General features: G+C 47.0%; 1 protein-coding gene and 1 long non-coding RNA gene across 5 annotated transcripts in view; one reads left to right on the forward strand and one right to left on the reverse strand.

The window, feature by feature from the left end:
- The window catches only part of sugct (succinyl-CoA:glutarate-CoA transferase), an 842,325-nt gene that overhangs the window by 732,402 nt on the left and 93,330 nt on the right, over positions 1 to 16,593 (forward strand). The gene's annotated exons all lie outside the window — the stretch shown is intronic.
- Positions 16,162 to 16,593, reverse strand: part of LOC140385280 (uncharacterized) — a 154,698-nt gene continuing 154,266 nt past the window's right edge. For both annotated transcript variants that reach the window (XR_011933328.1, XR_011933327.1), the window contains exon 3: positions 16,162 to 16,374. This is a non-coding gene — a long non-coding RNA (uncharacterized lncRNA). The remainder of the gene's footprint in view (positions 16,375 to 16,593) is intronic.

Genomic DNA, 16,593 nt, shown 5'->3' on the forward strand with positions numbered 1-16,593 from the left:
AGTGTCTATTGATGAATTAATTGTTTAAAAAAACACTCCATTGATAAAACCCATTCACTACATTTAAATTCCTTTAATCAGATATAAAAAGAAGCAGTTATATTCGTAATCACACTTCAAAGAGTTTATAACCACTTGGATCTGTCAATCAAACTGTGAACAGACAGGCATCCTATGGTGATAATGAAAGGTTTCAAAGGGTGTGAAATCAGCCTTGCAACACTCACGCTGTGATGATAACACTCAGGCGTATGTCAACAGAGAGTGAAATAGCTGCAGACTACTTTTTAAAATTTAAACGGCAGGAGATTTAAACCTCTTGACAGATATTTTGACAGTTCTCTTGATAATTCCAAGAAACATGACAGTTCCAGTGAGTTGAACTCATGTCAACTTTTAACAATGCCACAGGACACATTACTACTCCCAAAGGACATCTTACCACTTCAAAAGGACATCTTAACTCTCCCAAAGGTGTCCTGAGATGACATCCAAATGGTACCCTACCTCTGGCAGCTTAGATCTTCTGCTACCTGGTTTAAAGTGCACACAACATGTTTTAGACATACCAATAGCAAAGTCAGCTCATGTGCAGTCGCCTCTGTGAAACACGGATGTGTAAATCAGAACAGGCCCTCATTCCCACCCCCCTCCAAAATTGTGGGGACTGGGTACCCCACCATTTTCGCAATGACGGAGAGGTTCTCCACCTGTGTGGAAATTCAGGCTAGGTTCCACAGTATGGTCTCAACAAGAAAATGAAAATGAAGGTCTCCAAATTCTGCGAGGGCAATAGGCTGCTCTCCCCTTTGAGGGAGCACGTGGTCCAGGTCGCGCGGGTGCACTGCGGGTCAGCTGACTCGCGCAAAGCCCGATTTGGGCCTGCCACCTGATTCACCCAGAGCCGGGCATGATGCAGTGGTAGAATCACACCCATTATGTGTTGTTTCTGGATGCAGAGGTCGGTGGAGGGAATCAGCACACACATTCCCAGGATTGTAACACAGGCCCAAGTGTCTGCTGCACCGCTGGCTGCATCAGTGCTTAGCAGGGAGCCAGCAATGTTTATTCACGTGGTATTGGATTGGATTGGATTAGATTGGATTGGATTTGTTTATTGTCACGTGTACCGAGGTACAGTGAAAAGTATTTTTCTGCGAGCAGCTCAACAGATCATTAAGTACATGAGAAGAAAAGGGAATAAAAGAAAATACATAATAGGGCAACACAACATATACAATGTAACTACAAAAGCACTGGCATCGGATGAAGCATACAGGGTGTAGTGTTAATGAAATCAGTCCATAAGAGGGTCATTTAGGAGTCTGGTGACAGTGGGGAAGAAGCTGTTTTTGAGTCTGTTCGTGCGTGTTCTCAGACTTCTGTATCTCCTGCCCGATGGAAGAAGTTTGAAGAGTGAGTAAGCCGGGTGGGAGGGATCTTTGATTATACTGCCCGCTTTCCCCAGGCAGCGGGAGGTGTAGATGGAGTCAATGGATGGGAGGCAGGTTTGTGTGATGGACTGGGCAATGTTCACGACTCTCTGAAGTTTCTTGCGGTCCTGAGCCGAGCAGTTGCCATACCAGGCTGTGATGCAGCCTGATAGGATGCTTTCTATGGTGCATCTGTAAAAGTTGGTAAGAGTCAATGTGGACATGCCGAATTTCCTTAGTTTCCTGAGGAAATATAGGCGCTGTTGTGCTTTCTTGGTGGTAGCGTCGACGTGGGTGGACCAGGACAGATTTCTGGAGATGTGCACCCCTAGGAATTTGAAACTGCTAACCATCTCCACCTCGGAGCCGTTGATGCTGACAGGGGTGTGTTCAATGCTTTGCTTCCTGAAGTCAACACATATAGCCATCCATCTTCCTTAAAGGAAGTCTATCTATCACTCATAGAATGAAGCTGCAGTGAATCACAGGAGGTTGCTGCTGAATAATATTGCTGCAATTCTAAACAGTGAAAACGGAGCTCCAGGGCAGCAAGGGGGCCCCACGGTGATGGATACAGTCCTGGAAGCTTTACTGGTGGAGCTAACCGTGCAATGGGGACCAGGAGGTTCTCAACGATATTGGGAGGAGGTGACCATGGAAGTCAGTTCCTGGCATTTAGACCTGAGAAACTGGCAGCGGTGCCACAAATTGACTAATGACCTCATGCAGGTTGTCATAGCCAGTGAATTCATCTTCACGAGGCATCTCCCATCAAAGGCTCCGTAAGTCTCTCATGCTATTCAATGCACCACAAACCCATCACTCACCCAGCTCCAGGCCATAGCACTCAGGACTCACTGCCTGAAATTCAGATATTCCATCTCGCCCTCAAAGATCTAGTGTTGCTGCAAGCTTCATGCACAGCTCTCACTGCTTCCACATGTCTCCAGTTATTTAGCTATGGCAGGCTCATCGCCCAAACATAGTACAAGACAGGGACTGACCTCCTTCTTTCTCTCCTGCAGGACAAGATGGCACACAATAGAAGGGAGCAGAACAAAACTGGTAGGGGAGACGGACACCTGCATCTCCTGAGCCATACTGAAAAGATAGTTCTCAGCATCATGACGTCAGCTGCGACAGATCCTGTGGCAACCAGCATTGCTGTGAACATGGTATGTTCCTATGTCATGCAACTTCTCATCTCCTTTTTTACCCTCATCCTGGTATCTGGTTTGATGAGCAGACTGCAGATGATGTGACCATGGACTTCTTGCTTTCTACCCTATTCCTCTTGCCTTAGGCCAACCTTTCCCTTCTGATTTTCTGCTTTCAGTTGCCCAAGAACTGCTGCCTGTCATGACCACGTCAGCGCCAGAGAAAGAAAGAGAGTAGCAGTATCGCTAGGGGAGGCGGTGGAGTAGTGGTATTGTCACTGGACTAGTAAACCAGAGACTCAGAGTAATGCTCTGGAGACCCAGGTTCGAATCCCGCCACTGCAGGTGGTGAAATTTCAATTCAATAAAAAATCTGGAATTAAAAACCATTGTCTATTGTCAGAAAAAGCCATCTGATTCACTAATCGGCGGCATGGTAGCACTGTGGTTAGCACTGTTGCCTCACAGCGCCAGGGTCCCAGTTAGATTCCCGCTTGGGTCACTGTCTGTGCGGAGTCTGCACATTCTCCCTGTATCTACGTGGGTTTCCTGCGGGTGCTCCGGTTTCCTCCCACAACTCCCAAAAGATCTGCTATTAGGTAATTTGGACATTCTGAATTCTGCCTTCGTGTACCCGAACACGCGCCGGAATGTGGCAACTAGGGGCTTTTCACGGTAACTTCATTGCAGTGTAAATTTAAGCCGACTTGTGAAAATATAGATTATCATTATTACTAATGTCCTTTACCTGGTCTGGCCTACATGTGACTCCAGACCCACAGCAACGTGGTTGTCTCTTAACTACCCCTCAAGGGTAATTAGGGATGGGCAATAAATGCTGGCACAGCCTGCGACCCCCACATCCCATGAACAAATTAAAGAAAAAACTACTGAAGAGATTCCATTACTTGGTCTGACCCAATGTGGCTCCCTCCCTATTTTCCCAAAAGCATGCCACCACTGGCCAATTAAATTCTGTCCTTCATGGCTAATCTTCTTGCCATGTAGAATAGCAGTGTTAGTCTGCATCGAAGGATTAAAAAATTGGATTCTTATTTTTTAACTCACTATGATGTAATATAGGGCTGAGTGAAGATTACATTCCAGTACGTGGGGGCTAACAAAAGGAACTGCTAGAAAAGGTACAAAAAGCTGGTGTCAGAAAGTAAATGGATTACCAACAATTGGAGTGAAATTATAGTGCGCTATTGTTGAACACATGCACTGAAGCCTTTATGTGAGTGTGAAGAGGCAGGCAATACAACAGCAGAGAGAAATGGGTTTCCTCTAACAATGAAATCGGAAAACACTATAGAAAATACTCAGTATTCCTCAAATTCAGGTGGGCATGGAGTGACACATTAAACCATCTATTATAAACCCAACATTAAAGATACAAGGTAATTATGGCATTTTAGTCAAATACATTTACAGCACCTGAAGATCTAGCATGAGTAAGAGTAACAAGCTGTTTTATTCAAATGAAATCAAGCTGCCAAAGTTATTTTGTGCATTCAAGTAAGTTGGTGTACCTGACAGGGAGATTATTGGTGGGAGGCTTCGATGTGAAAGAAAGAATGCTATTTTAACTTATAACAGCACTGAGGAGGCACGACTTGGCTTCAGTCTTAAAACAGACAAGTGCTGTACTGTACTAACTGACAATAGCATGGTGAGCTGAGACATCCCAGCAGGCCCGCTGATGTAGAAAAGGTATGCAGATGGGAGAATAAAAGCAGAGTCCTGTTTTAAGTTAGCACCAAGTCGCTGGACTGAAAATAACTTGGTAAGGAAGTAATAAAGTAGAGGAACAGGGGAGGTTTAAAAAAAAAAGTTCAGTCATATTGTGCTAATTTGCCAAGGATATGCATGAAGGTTAAATGACTGAAGTGGCAACGTGGATGACAAGGCAAAGGAAGATGGCAAGATTCTCGAGTACAGTGGTAAGACTGGGCATTATTCAAAGATGAAAATGCTGCTGATGTAGTAACTTTCCTTTGTAGCCTGTGGTTAGTGATTTGCAATAGTCCAGTATCTCTGAAAGCACTTCCTTATGACCAACGGCCTTCTGGTGTACATCCCTTCTGTAAGTACCACACTGCTCAATTTTCTCTCTCTGTCACGTTTCCTCTTTTTAAAATATTCTTTTAATTTTAAATACTCCACTCTTCTGGGTATTCCATTTCTGTTCCATCGCTAGCATTTCTTGTGGGAAATGTCTTGTGTGTGGGAGGGAAGAAACCTCTTCTTGCAAATGTGTAAAATGGGGAATATCTGGAAACAGGATGTAGTTGAGGCTAATGCCATCATATCTTTGAATTGAAAAGTGGCTAAATAAGTGTTGCAGAAAACAAAGGACAATGTAGAGAAGGCAGGACAGTGGGATGAGATTTGGAGTCATTTGGAGATTTTTGTAGAGTGCCCAATTCATTTTTTCAATTAAGGGGCAATTTAGCATGGCCAATCCACCTACCCTGCACATTTTTGGGTTGTGGAGGCAAAACCCACGCCAACACGGAGGAGAATGTGCAAACTCCACACGGACAGTGACCCAGAGCCGGGATTGAACCTGGGACCTCGGCGCAGCAGTGCTAACCACTGCGCAACCATGCTGCCCCCGAGATTTGAGTTTCTAGAAACAGTGAACTGAATGGCCCCCTCCTATTCTGTAAAGGTTGTTGGTCTAATGGAGATTGCTGTTTCTACTGCCTCTATAGATTGTTGATGCTGCCCTGCCTCTGGTTCTAGGCCATTCAGTCCATTTATTTTACAGATCTCTGTTGTACTCTTGCACCATGGTTAATAATCTCTTCAGCAGTTCTATTCCACGAGGTTATCTGTAACCTCCCCCTCCTTAATGAAATGAAGGGCGCGATCTACCGGCCGCGTTGTGCCCGAATAGGGGTGCGGCCGGTAGATGTCGGGACGACCCTCTTCCGGAATCTACCCAGCTCATCACGCCTCATGAGATCTAACGGAAACTCACGAGACGTGACGATCTGAATCCCACCCATTGTGGGCTTTGGGGGGAGGGGGGGTGATTAGGAGGTCAAGAGATCTTCTCCTGCACTGAGGAATTCAGGTGAGCGGAGCTCCTCAGAGCAGGAAGCGGGACTAAGTGGGTCTTGGTGGGGTGTTCCCCGCTGAGGCCCTGGATTGCAACAAAGTCCTGTTAGATAGCATGGTGTTTCCCGGCACTGCAATCACCAGGAAACACCCGGCTAAATGCGTCCGACGCGGGATTTTAAATTTGGTTGGATTTTGCCCAAAATTGATATGAAACATACTGAACATCAAAGCTGAAAATAGACAATCCAGAAAGTACTCAGCAGGTCTGGCAGCATCTGTGCAGAGAGAAACTGAGTTAACATTTCTGGTTGATGGCCGGATTCCTTTGTCAGAACTGGGAGTACTTAGAGATGTACCAGTTTTTAAACAAGGTTTCGAAATTGAAAGAGGTGTTGTTCCTTGAGTTGTTCCATTGGAACAGTGTAGGAGGTGAGGAGAGAAAAGTCAAGAGTGGGAGTGGGGCAGATAATTAACCTGACAGGCAACTGGAAGTTCGCTTTCCTAATGAGGTACATGCAACAACTAGAGTATGTATTTTATTTGTGTTCATAAGTAAATATTTTAATCCATAAAACAACTTTGTACTGTATCACTCCACTTTGTAATCTTGCCAGTTTTTGCTTGAGTCAAAATATCTCTGTGCCGTTCTTCAGATGGTGATCAAGTACAAAGGTAATAATGTTAGTTGGTTTGCAAAATAAAACAAATGTAGTTTCCTTCACCAACTTTGCGATACTCCTTGGACTGGGCAGGATCTAAAGAAGGTTTTCTTGTCATGTAATGGTTGATGTTCTGCTCTCTCAGTTTATCTCTACTTTTCCGCACATACAAACAAAATCCAGGCTTTTAAATTCTGTGTGTGAGCACTAAATTATACAAGACATCAACTAGATTTGTGCGAGGTATTTTTGTTTCTATTTGTACTTGTGGAGTAGCTTACATTGCGCAGTGTTCCTGGTCCTCAAACTCTGGTGAGAGAATTGTGTGCCCATCTGGAGATTTTTGAATTAGAATCCCGAGTGTGGAGCACCTTTAATGGGAGCACATTGGGAATTTGGGTGGGCCCCTGAAATCTTGATTTGGATTCCAGGCAGGCAAATCTTGGCAGAGTGCAAAATCATAAAATGTTACCTCAGTTTCCACAAAGGTTTAGATGGGGATTACAGCTGTGAAGGAAGATTTGAAACATGGATATTCTTTTTAAGTGATTAAGATGTGAAGGAAATCAATGGGACATTGAAACAGTCCTTCAATTGAGTCAACAAGTTAAGGCTGTACTGGTAACTGTCGCCATCTGCTACATGTTCTACAAAGAACCCTGACGAAGAGCAGAATGCAAATCCATGGCATGATAGGACAACAGTCGCTAAAATACATGATAGTACTGCTAAGAATACCAATGCAGCCTGGAAGACTAGTGAGCCAAGCACTAATTCAGGATATCCTCCTGTTTCACTTGAGCTGTCCTATCTTAGGAATCTCTTCTGCAGATTTACAAAATAAACTACCCGAAACATCAGCTGCTAGCTTCTTGTCCAGTTTCCTAATTACCATCTACTGCCATCTCTTGCTGGGCTCCTGCATTATTCCAAATTATTCCAAATAAATAACCAGTGCAATGTTCAAATCAAGTCCAGGGCAATTATTTAACCCGATGTGTGAAAATGTTCAGTGTGAGGTAACATTGCTTCCCCTGCTTTGTGCTCATTCTTTGTTTGGTGTGACACGAGGGGGGCGATTCTCCGATATGGCAGCCAGGTGTTCGCGCCGTCGTGAACGCCATGGCACGACCTATTCTGGCCCCCACAGGGGGCCAGCAAGGCGCTGGAGCGGTTCACGCCGCACCAGCCTCCGTAAGCGGTGCCAAATGGGCGCCGCACCAACCCGCGCATGCGCAGTTGGGCCAGCTCAATCATGCGCATGCGCAGTGGGCCGCGCCATCCTGCGCATGCGCGGGGAACTTCTTACGCGCGCCGGCCCCGACCCAACTTGGGGTCGGTGTTCAGGGGCCGGCCGCGCCGGAATGCAGGCCTGGTCCGGGGGGGGGGGGCAGACACCATCGGAGGCCACCCCCAGTGAGGGAGCCCCCCCCCCTCCCCCCCGAGCGTTCCCGCAAAGTTCCCGCCGGCAGCGACCAGGGTGAACGGTGCCGGCAGGACTCTGTCGTGTCGGAATGGCCGCTCGTCCCATCCGGGCCAGAGAATCGCCGGCGCAAATGGCGCTGATTCTCCGCACCTCAGAGAATCGCGCGCCGGCGTCGGGCGTCGTGGCATGGTTGCTCCGATCTCCGGCCCGGCACGGGGCTCGGAGAATCACCCCCCTGTTTTTCTTTCTAAGTTGGTTACCTGTGGAAGGAGGAAGTGTGCTGGCTAGCTGCAAGGTTTCATCCCAGAGTCCCTTGCATTGTGCAGTCCGATAGCACTGTATCTGAGGCAGCCTGGTGTGAATGGCTGGCCCTGATTTCTCCATGGCACATTACTGGCATTTGTGTAGAGATGCATGATGGACTGGGTGTTGCCTTGAGAGAGAGCTGCCTGATCAACTTACACGTCAGACATGCCCCTCTTGCTTGGCACTCCCTCCGAAAAATGATTCGACAGCTATGAGGTTTGGAGTTGCAGCCCCAAGTTTATATATGCATTGTGTTGAGGTCAACCAAGGGAATATCTTTTAAGATTTGAGCCCAAGCCTGTATATTGGCAGCCTGCACACATCAGAAATGCTCTCACCTTTCTAGATTCTCCATCACTGAGAGCTCCATTCCCACTTTCACAATATTTTCACCATGGGTTGCAATATTTAGCCCGTTTTTCAGAGGAGCCAATAGCCCATTTTCCTTTCTCCTTCAAGAGCGTGGGCATGTTAGCCCAGTTTCAGAATGAAACCTCCATGCATAACCCCAGAAAAGTGAGCAAGGGCGGCACTGTAGCACAGTGTTTAGCACTGTTGTTTCACTGCTCCAGGGTCCCAGGTTCAATTCCCGGCTTGGGTCACTGTGTGGAGTCTGCACGTTCTCCTTGTGTCAGCGTGGGTTTCCACCCACAGTCCAAAGATGTGCAGGTTAGGTTGATTGGCCATGCTAAATTGCCCTTAGTGTCCAAAAGGGTTAGGTGGGGTTGCTGGGTTACGGGTATGGGGCGGAGGTGTGGGCTTAAGTGGAGTGCTCTTTCCAAGGGTCGGTGCAGACCCGGTGGGCCGAATGGTCTCCTTCTGCACTGTAAATTCTCTTTCTCTGTCTGTATCAAGCATAGGAATATCGGAATATCCAAAACGTACCTTAGCAGCTACAATCTCGTATCTTGAAGTCAACAGTATGGAAAATTTCACATTGCCTCTGCTTCTCCCTGCTGCTGCATGTGTAGGTGGATATGTAACAAAGAGGTTGTCAGTTGCCTGCTTAAGGCAGCAGTGCAACTGATTGCTGTGCTGCCCATGTGGCATAACAGCTAAAAGTATTGGAGATCTGATCTATTCATTACTTAGAAAAAGGTTCACCAACTCTTAGCTTAGGCCACTGACTTTATCATCCAACCATGCCGTTGTGTGAAACCTCTTATCCTCCGGGGTTATCTAGATAAAGGGAAAGAAAATGCAAAAAGAGGAGAGGACCCTATAACTTTTAAGTATAACTTTATATTTCAGTTCTTCAAGCTATTGAATCTCTCTGATGTGAATTCAGCTCTTATTTCCAAGTTTTATGTCTTTCAGTTGAATGTTGTGGAACTGATTGTAGCCATGCTTCTTAGCTCCTTAACTGATTTGGTTTGAACATAGGTCTCCAGTAGTGAAGGTTAGCATTGAAATAGGTCACCATCCAACTCGATTATCTAACCCCTCCTCCCTCTCTCCGCTCCTTTAACAATGTTTTTCGGTTAGCCATATAAGCAGCCTGGGGTATGGCTAGAGAAGAAATGAAGAGGAACAATTTTAGAATGTGTCACATTCACCGAGTATTGGTTTTTGTTTCACCAAATATGAGGGCTCCTGGAGTTTCAAGTGTTTTTTTTGTGTGAAGTAACTCAAGTAAAATGGTGTTGACTACAGTATAAAAAAAAGTTAATTGGAAGACAGAAATACTTTTTGTTCGGGTAACGTTGCAATGTATGACCGCTAGCTGTTGTAAACTGCAATGAAACCAGATGTTACGTGGATAATGGAATCAGTGTATCAATAGCCAGACTGATTACATCCTAAGGATGTGGCTAAGCCATGATTGCGGAGTAGTGATGAAAGAGTGGTCTAGTCCAAAATCCCTGGGAATATTTGTATTACTGACAAGTAAAAAGTCAACCAGTGGTCAGCTTACACATTTCTTAGTAATTGTCGCCATGACAACCAAAATAATCGGGTGACTGCAGTCTCAGTGGCTCATTCATTTCATCTTAGATTTCCCAGTATGCTTCGTCATGATTGAGCAGCTGACTTGTTTTACACAGTGGTATTCATGAGTCAGTTTAAGTCAAAGCAATTGTTGTTCCTCACTTAATGTCCCAACTTCGCAATTTTATGACATACTTTCTTGACAATGTTACCTGTCAGCTTAGAGTCATGGATGTTTACAGTATGGAAACATTCCCTTTGGCCAAGCTTGTCCATGCCGCCCAGTTTCTATCATTAAGCTAGTCGCACTTGCCCGCATTTGGCCGATATCCCTCTATACCCACCCTACCCATGTAACTGTCTAACTGTTTTTTAAAGGAAAAGATTTTACCCGTCTCTACCACTGCCTCTGGCAGCTCATCCCAGATGCTCACCACCCTCTGTGTGAAGAAATTTTCCCTCTGGTCTCTTTTGTATCTCTCCCATCTCACCTTAAAGACCTCTAGTTCTATACTCCTCTACCTTTGGGAAAAAATGTTGACTATCTACCTTATCTATGCCGCTCATTATTTTATATTTATAAGAATACCCCTAAGCCTCCCAAGCTCAAGGGAAAAACATCCCAGCCTCTCCTCACAGCTCAGACCATCAAGTCCTGGTAGCATCCTCGTAAATCTCTTCTGCATTCTTTCTAGTTTAACAATATCCTGCCTATAATAGGGTGACCAGAACTGAACACAGTATTCCATGTGTGGTTTTATCAATGTCTTGTACAATTTCAACAAGACATCCCAACTCTTGCATTCAATATTCTGACCAATAAACCCTAGCATGCTGAATGCCTTCTTCACCACCCTGTCCACCTGCGATTCCACCTTCAAGGAGCTACAAACCTGCCTTATCTGCCAAGACAATCTCATGTTCCCTTTTTGCCCTCCTGATTTCTCCCTTAACTCTACTCTGACAAGCCCTATACTCTTGAACTACTCGAGGGTATTGGAGACCTTTTAGGCAGCCTTTGTTCTCACCGATTTGCGTCCATTTTGTATTGGTTGCTTCCCATCCACACTTTTGCCTCCCCCTATGATAATATTTTTTGGCCACCCGCATCAGTTGTCCTTTTCACACAATCCTTGGACCAGAGGGCAGATGGCTCCTTCATTCCTCAGGCCCCAGCCAATGCCATTTTTTTCAACCAGCTACTAAGGGCTGTGTAAGACCTTTGAGCAACCTCCTGTTTCCCAAGAAGCCACTCAACACGCACAGTCTTTCAGTCAGAGGCTATCACCATGTTGTGGAACGTGAGACAGAGCTCTTAGCAGCCTTAGTACACGTGACTAGCCCTGAATACCGGGTGACTTCTCTGATCATTGCAAACATGCACGTGGCTCAGTCCAGGGCAGTCACTGTGTTTCTTGTGGCGTTTTTTTTACATTTCTTTCACTAAATTTGATTGCACTTTGCCTGCTGCAGTTTCTGATTGGAGTTCATGACCTCTGCACCAAACTCAATGGCTTAGCATCTGATACACCATCAATAACACGCGACGAGTGATAAACATAACTGAGGCTTTAATACACTAAACAGCAAGCCTCCTGCCTCTGGACCCAAACTGGGTCCGGAGGCGGAGACTTGCCACCTTTATACATAAGCCCAAGGGGAGGAGCCACAGGCGGAGCCAGCCTGGACAAGCCCAGGCATGCACAATACAATACCATATAATGCAATACTGTGGTTTACCACATTCATCCCCTGTTTAAAAAGAGTCTGGCGGGGGTGAAGTGGTCTTAAAGGTCAAGTCTGTTGGGGGCCATGACCGTCCGTCATGATCACCTCAGTTCCGGTTGTCGTGTGGGCGCCGGTGTCGAGACCTGTGCCTCCGGGAGCGTGTCTTCTTCTTCTTCACCCAGATGTTGAGTCGGCGAAGGGGGGGGGGGGGGGTGTATGGGCGGTGGTCCAGGGGGTACTTGTCGCCGGTGGGCCTGCGGGTGTTAGTTCGTGAGGGAGGTGGGCAGGGGTGGGGGAAGACGGTGTCGGGTGGGGGGTGATGGTGATGGTCACTGGGGAACCTGCAGGTGCCAAATCCTGAAGGGAGACCGTGTCTTGCCGCCCGTTCTGGTGTGCCACGTAGGCATATTGTGGGTTTGCATGGAAGAGCAGGACCTTCTCGACGTGGGGGTCGGTTTTATATCTCCTCGCATGCTGCCGGAGAAGGACGGGCCCTGGGACTGTCAGCCAGGACGGAAGCGAGACCCCGGAGGAGGATTTCCCGGGGAAGGCAAACATACGTTCATGAGGAGTCTCGTTGGTGGCTGTACACAGGAGCGACCGGATGGAGTGGAGCACGTCGGAGAGGACCTCCTGTCAGCGGGAGACTGGGAGATTTCTAGACCATAGGGCCGGGGGTTACAGCTGGTCGTCCTGCTGGAGGCGATGCCTTTGCTGAGCAGGAACTGACCGCAACTCGTCGCTCATAAAGGAGGAGCCCCGATCACTGTGGATGTAGGCGGGGAACCCGAACAGGGTGAAAAGACTGTGCAGGGCCTTGATGAAGGTGGCAGAGGTCATGTCAGAGCAGGGGATGGCGAAGAGGAATCTTGAGTATTCGTCAGTGATGTTGAGGAAGTACACGTTACGGTCAGTGGAGGGGAGGGGCCCTTTGAAGTCAATGCTGAGGCGCTCGAAGAGGCAGGAGGCTCTGTCTGGCCGATAGAAGTGCGGTTTGCACTCCGCACAGACCTGGCAGTCCCTGGTCACGGACCTGACCTCCTTGATGGAGTAAGGCAGGTTGCGAGTCTTGATGAAGCCACCGGAGAAAAAAACGGGTGACCCCCGGGTGACAGAGGTCGTTGTGGAGGGCTCGGAGTCGGTCTACCTGTTCCCTGGCACATGTACCGCGGGATAGGGCATCTGGGGGCTCATTGAGCTTCCCAGGTCGATACAAGATATCATAGCTGTAGGTGGAGAGCCTAATCCTCCACCTCAGAATCTTGTCATTCTTAATCTTGCCCTGCTGTGTGTTATTGAACATGAAGGCAACCGACCGTTGGTCAGTAAGGAGAGTGAATCGCCTGCCGGCCAGGTAATGCCTCCAATGTCTCACAGCTTCTACAATGGCTTGAGCTTCCTTTTCGATGGAGGAGTGTCGAATTTTGGAGGCATGGAGGGTACGGGAGAAGAAAGCCACGGGCCTGCCCTCCTGGTTGAGTGTAGCGGCCAGGGCAAAGTCCGACGCATCGCTCTCCACTTGGAAAGGGATGGACACGTCCACAGCATGCATCGTGGCTTTGGCAATATCTTCCTTGATGCGATTGAAGGCCAGTCAGGCCTCAGCCGTCAGGGGAAAAATGGTGGATTTGATCAGTGGACAGGCCTTGTCCGCATAGTTGGGACCCACTGGTCATAGTACGAAAAGAACCCCAGGCATCTCTTCAGGGTCTTGGGGCAGTCGGGGAGGGGGAGTTCCAGGAGGAGGCGCATGCGGTTGGGGTCGGGCCCTAGGACTCCTTGTTCCACGACGTAGCCGAGGATGGCTAGGCAGTTTGTGCAGAAGACACATTTTTCTCTATTATCGGTTAGGTTCAGGAGTTTTGCGGTGTGGAGGAAGCGCCGGAGGTTCACGTCATGGTCCTGCTGGTCATGGCTGCAGAAGGTGACATTGTCCAAGTACGGAAACGTGGCCCGCAGCCCGTACTGGTCAACCATTCGGTCCATTTCTCTTTGGAAGACCGAGACCTCGTTGGTGACTCTGAAGGGGACCCTGAGGAAGTGGTAGAGGCGGCCATCTGCCTCGAAGGCAGTGTATTGACGGTCCTCCGGGCAGATAGGGAGCTGGTGGTATGCGGACTTCAAGTCGACTGTGGAGAAGACTCGATACTGTACAATCTGATCGACCATGTCAGATATGTGGGGAGGGGGTATGCATCGAGCTGCATGTACCGGTTAATGGTCTGGCTTTAATCGGTGACCATCCAGTGCTTCTCCCCAGTCTTGACGACCACCACTTGGGCTCTCCAGGGACTGTTACTAGCCTCAATGATCCCCTCTCGCAGGAGCTGCTGGACCTCTGACCTGATACAGGCCCTGTCCTGGGCATTGTAGCGTCTGCTTCTGGTAGCGATGGGCTTACAGTCCGGGGTGAGGTTTGCGAAGAGGGAGGGTGGGGCGACCTTCAGGGTCGCGAGGCTACAGACGGTGAGGGGGAAAGGGGTCCACCGAATTTTAAGGTAAGGCTCTGGAGATGGCACTGGAAGTCGAGCCCCAGTAATAGGGCAGCGCAGAGATGGGGGAGGACGTAGAGCTTAAAGTTAGTATACTCTATGCCTTGTACAGTAAGGGTCGCGACACAGTACCCCCGGATATCCACTGCGTGGGATCCGGAAGCCAGGGAGATTTTCTGGGTCGCGGGTAGGATTGGGAGCGAGCAGCGCCTTACCGTATCTGGGTGAATAAAGCTATCTGTGCCCCCGGAGTCAAAAAGCCAGGCTGTCTCATGCCCGTTGATCCGGACGGTCATCGTGGACTTCGCGAGGCACAAGTCAGGAGTGCAATGCAATACTCTCCACTTGCCTTGATGAGTGCAGCTCCAACAACACTCAAGAAGCTCCAACAACATCCAGAGTAAAGCAGCCTGCTTGATTGCTATCCCTTCCTCAAGCATTCAAACCCTCCACCACCGATGAACAGTGGCAGCCGAGTGTACCATCTACAAGGTGCACCGCCGACCACTACCATCTAGAAGGACAAGAGCAGCAGAGACCTGGGAACCCCACAATCTGGAAGTTCCCCTCCATGTCACTCACCACCCCGACTTGGAAATAAATCGCCGTTCCTTCAGTGTTCCTGGGTCAAAATCCTGGAACCCCCTCCCTAACCGCATTGTGGGTGTACCTACACCTTATGGGCATCAGTGGTTCAAGAAGGCAACTCACCACCACCTTCTGAAGGTAACTAGGGATGGGCAATAAGTGCTGGCCTAAGCAGGGCCGACCACATCCCGTAAATGAATAAACAACATACTACCATACCATGTAATATGAGTTCCTGCAGTACAGTATAAACATTGACACAATATTTTTTTTAGGGGGTGTGGTTTAACATATCCTGCCCAGTGGGAATAAGGCTACTTGTTTACACCCTGCCCGAATTTACTTTGTTAAATTAAATTGGTAAAAGTCAACTTGAACCCATCCATTTAACATCCATCCAAAGTGTTAGGTTAAAATGGCCCCATTTGGACACCATTTAATGGGGAAATAAGTGAGTTAGCTGAGGTATTAGGTAGTTGATATTTATTAATTTTACTTACTTAATAGTAACATCTGGACATGATACAATGAGCGATGATGCAATGCCCTCAGTGAAAATGGGATGAGAGGAATAAATTTATGAGAATCAATACATTTATTTAATCCACTTTGCATTGTGTACATCGGTGAGTTTAACTATCTCCCAGCATGAATCTCAGCACGGGTTAATACATTAACACAGTCTTCATTGAATGCAGAAGTTAGCTCATTTGAGGTTAACATGTATCAAAATAAGTCAGCTGGGAATTTATGGTTCACAGGGAAAATAAAGCGGATAAATTTAGAAGAAACGTGAAATGAAACGTCATATGGAAACGGTAATCATATTGAGCAACAGAACTAGTCAAAAGATTATTCTGAAGCTAGCGATTTCTGGCTGGACATTAAAAGGACTGTCTTTTCCATATTACGTGGCATAAACTGGCACACTGTTCAGATATATTTTATGTTGTGGATTAAAACCGTTGGCAGCTTGTTGTTTGGGATAGTGTTATACATTTAAAGTGTAGAAATCATAGGGATCTATGGTTACACACTGTACTTTCACCTCTGGTACCTGATTTTGAATCCCACCCAAAATGATAGCGTGAAATCTCTCTGTTTACCATCTGTTAAGAGCCCTGAAGTGACTGCCTCAACCTAGTTCCAAACAGATATGGGCACTTCGGACAACACTACACGTAAGTCAACCCTAATTTGGCTGTGATTTCACATCCGATCAAATAGCTCTAAGCTTACACATCAAGAGCAGCCATCTGAGTGATGCAGCAGAGTGAGCTAACATGAGTCAGTCCCTTTGAGAGGAAAGGGGAAAACCATTACACAATATTGTTTTATTCTATTTGAAAGTCGAGTCATTCAGTGATCATAAAATTTCTATTACGTGGTTTTATTCATAGAAATCACCTGATTATTCAAAACTGATTCAGAATTTGGTCATACAGAAACAGGACTTGAATATTAATATTTAGAATTGTTATTTTGCTGAGGAAGGTTGGATCCTGACTCAAGTCTGGGTCTCATTTATTTCCTCCTGTGTCTCTTCTGATTCTGTTCAGAGTTTAGGTTTGATGCATGCCAGAGAAACTGAAAGGGAAACAAAGGAGAGGGAAAAAAAGTTAATTTAAATTAAAAGAAAGGGAAACCAGGGAAAACGGAAGGAAAGCTTGTGGGACCAAATTTAACACAGAAGATAGCCACAGAAACCAAATGAGACAGGTTTAATTGAAGTTGACGAAAGGTAAAATATTATCTAGGATGCCAGAGGAACTTTGTTCAAACTTCCTTGAACAGCGCCTGAACAAG

The sequence above is a fragment of the Scyliorhinus torazame genome, chromosome 11 (assembly GCF_047496885.1).
Source record: "Scyliorhinus torazame isolate Kashiwa2021f chromosome 11, sScyTor2.1, whole genome shotgun sequence".
Taxonomy (NCBI): domain Eukaryota; kingdom Metazoa; phylum Chordata; class Chondrichthyes; order Carcharhiniformes; family Scyliorhinidae; genus Scyliorhinus; species Scyliorhinus torazame.